This window comes from Alligator sinensis, unplaced genomic scaffold, assembly GCF_000455745.1.
Source record: "Alligator sinensis unplaced genomic scaffold, ASM45574v1 scaffold496_1, whole genome shotgun sequence".
Lineage (NCBI taxonomy): Eukaryota > Metazoa > Chordata > Crocodylia > Alligatoridae > Alligator > Alligator sinensis.
Window position 1 is genome coordinate 399850 of NW_005842246.1, and position 3735 is coordinate 403584.

The window sequence follows — 3735 nt, forward strand, 5'->3', positions numbered from 1 at the left end:
CAGCACGGGGCACCGGCTATGGGGTGGGGAAGGGGCCACTTCCCCCGCCCCCACCCCCCGCGCTCCTTCCCTGCCTGGGGTCCCCCCGCTCTTCTCCCCTCAACTTACCTGCGGTTCTGGCGCGGGGCAGCCACCTGCTCCCAGGTCAGAAGCCCCGGCTGGGGTTTCTGGCTGGGGGGGCGGGGCCGGGTGGGCCCTACTGGTGTTGCAGCCTGCCGGGCTTTCCCTGGGTCCTACTGTCCTTGGTTCCTGTCATTTTTCACAGGAACCAAGGGCAGAGAAATATTAATTTTCTACATTTTTTAGGGGCCCAATGGGCCAGATAGAATGGCTTTGCAGGCCATATCCGGCCCGTGGGCCGTATTCTGCCCACCCCTGTTCTAAAACTGTGGAGCCCAGAACAGCACATAGTACTCCAGCTAAAGCCTAAAGAATGCTGAATAGAGTGGGATTATCACCTCTCCCATTTTGCATACTATGCTCCTGTTACTGCAGTCCAAAACTGGATTTTTTTTGGTGATGCCATCAAATTGCTGACTCATATTCTGTGATCCACCATAATCCCCAAACCTTCTCAGCCATGCTGCTGTATAGATAATCATTTCCAAATCTGCATTTGTACTTTTAATTTCTCTCCTTAAGTGAAAGCACATTATCTTTGTCTGTTAAATGTCATTCTGTTGTTTAACGCCAAGTTCTCCCACTTATCAAGATCCTTTTGAAACCTACCCTCCCAGGTGTTTGCAAGTCCTTCTAGTTTGTTTCATTTGCAAACTTGACCAGGAAGCTCTACATTTCTATGGCCAAATCATTACTAAAACTGTTAAACAGTACTAGACCCAAGACAGATATATTTCAAGCTCCATTTAAGACCTCCTGTTATTCTGAGACTGGTCTGCTTTTAATTAACCAATTATGTATCCACCTAACTGTAAGTCCATCTAGCCCACATTTCTCTAGTTCACTTATGAGAATGTTTTATAGGGCTCTTATCAAAAGACTTACTAAAGCCCAAATATATTTATGGTCACTGCATTCCCCCTCTCTAAGAGACTAGTTACCCTGTCAAAAGAGATCAAGTTTTCAACAAATCCATAGTAGCTGCTAGTGATCACGCTGTCCTCCTTCAGGTATACAAACTCACAGTTTTAAGTTGCTCCAGTAGCTTCCCAGGTATTGAAATCAGGCTGATTTGTCTATAATTCTCTGGGTCCTTCTTTTTACTCAAAAAATAGGTAGTATGTTAGGCTGCCTCCAGTCTTCTGGGATCTTACCTGTCATCCATGACTTCACATATATTTTGCCAGTAGCTTCAAGAGTTCTTCTGCCAGTTCCTTTAGCACCCTGGGATGAATTTTAAAAGGCTCTGCCAACTCAATTTTAAATTGCTGGTTAAAATCTACTTAGGAAGGATTGAGTAAGCAGAAATGACAGAACAGTGGCACTCTTATCAAAAATAGCATTGCCTGGTTTCCATTTACTGGCAACTCAGAAGCAAATAATCTTAATTATCTAGTGATCAATATTCTACAAAGGTCAAACTTGCTTTGCCCCAGGCCAGATCCAGACTGCAGGTCTCCTTGTGGGCTGGATCCAGACTGGGGGACCATGGCAGCAGCAGCTCTGGCTCTGACTTAGAGCATGTTGCTATGGGAGTGGCAGATTGGGCTTCAGCTTGGGGCACGTGACACAGGTATGGCTCCCTCCATGTGCCCTGTACTGGAGTTGAAACTGCTGCCACTACATGCCTAACACTACAGCAGCAGCTCTAACTCCAGAATAGAGGATATGGTGGCAGCTCCAGCATGGGGTGGCAACAGGGCTAGTGGCCAAGAAGCTGGAGCTGCAGCAGTGGCACTAGGCAAAGTGGTCAGACGGCAACTAAGGCTGTATCAGCCCTCACCTGCCCTCCTGCAGCAGACTGCAATGTCCACCAGGGCCCAAGGGATCCCCAAATTCTGCAGCAGGCCACTTCCCCTGGCCCTGCCCCCTCACAACTTCTGGGGGCTTGCTGGTAGCCTAGCAGGCTGGATAGAGCAGCTCCACAGGATGGATCTGGATCTGGCCATAGGCCATGTTTGATACCCCTTTTCTTGCTTACAGATGAATCAGATGATGGGGTACTAGCTGATATTTGTTAACCATCTCCAAATCATATTACAGACCAATCTAAAATGTTCCATAAGCACCTTCCTGAAATGGGTAGAGATAAAAATCTGCTTTATCCTGGGGGACTTCAATAGAATTGATACATACTAGAGGCCCCATGTTGCCACTACTAAACTGTTCTTGGCATTTCTAAATATAGATTACAATTCCTCAATTCAAAGAGTGCTCTCCCAAACTCAACAGAATGCTTTATTAGACCTCTTCTTGACTGGCAAAGAGGAATTGTTTATAGGACTAAAAATTAGTGGTTGCTTTGGCAGACATGACTGTGACCTGTTTATATATAACCCTGGGACTAGGACAGAGTTCCTTTTGTTGTCACAGCCCTCAGCTTGATCAATTTGGAGGCATCATTAATGCCCTCCAATCCCTCCTGCAAAAGAATGACCGTCTCACGGTAGCTATGGGGGAAAAACCTGTCCTAGCTTACAGGCAGCTCCCCCAACCTGGAGGAAATGCCCTGGAAATGCCCTGTTGGACCTGGTCCTGGCCACAGGCGATGATCTGGTAAGGGGGCTCCAGGTCCTTGACCACTTGGGTGATAGCGATCATTGCTTGCTGGAATTCATCATCCAGCGCAGGGTGTCAAGGGCCTGCAGCAAGGCGGTAGCCCTAGACTTCAAGAGGGCCAACTTCAACGAGTTGAGATCGGTAGAAGAGGCGCTGGGGTTCTCGAGGGCAGGGGAACTCAGTGCCCAGGATGAGTGGTCGTTCCTTAAGGAGACAAAACTCAGGGCCCAAGGGGTGACAATCCCAACAAGAAGCAAGGGGAGCAAGAGTGCCCAAAAGCCTCCCTGGCTCACCAAGGACATCCGGGAATGCCTGGTTGCCAAAAAGTCGGTGTACACCTGGTGGAAGTGGGGGGGCTATCTCCAAAGAAGAGTATACCTCCACTGCTCGGGCCTGTAGGGGGGCTGTTAGGAAAGCTAAGGCGGACATAGAGCTAGGACTAGCGTCCAAGATCAAAGATAATAAAAAGTCCTTTTTTAAATATATAGGGAGGATGAAGAAGGCGCCAGGAAATGTGGGGCCCCTGCAAGATGCGCTGGGCAATCTGGTGGTTGCATCAGAGAAGGCAGACCTCTTTAACAAATTCTTCACCTCCATTTTCTTGTGCAAGGACCGGGACTCCCCCACCACGATTCAAGACGGACTCGAGGGGAATGCCTCAAAACCTAAGGTTAAGGAGGACCGGGTTAGAGTACTTCTGGAGGGGCTGGACGTGTTCAAGTCAGCAGGTCCAGATGCTCTCCACCCCAGGGTGTTGAGGGAGCTAGCAGGGGTTATTGCTGGGCCCTTGGCACGGCTTTACGAGCACTCGTGGTGCTTGGGCCAGGTGCCAGATGATTGGAAGACAGCCAACATGGTCCCCATCTTTAAGAAAGGGAGGAGGGAGGACCTGGGCAACTATAGGCCCGTCAGTCTTACCTCAATCCTGGGGAAACTCTTTGAGAAGATCTTCAAGGAGCACATCTGTGATGGGCTGGCATCGGGGATGATGCTCAAGGGCAACCAGCACGGTTTCATTAGGGGCAGGTCATGTCAGACCAACCTGATTGCCTTTTA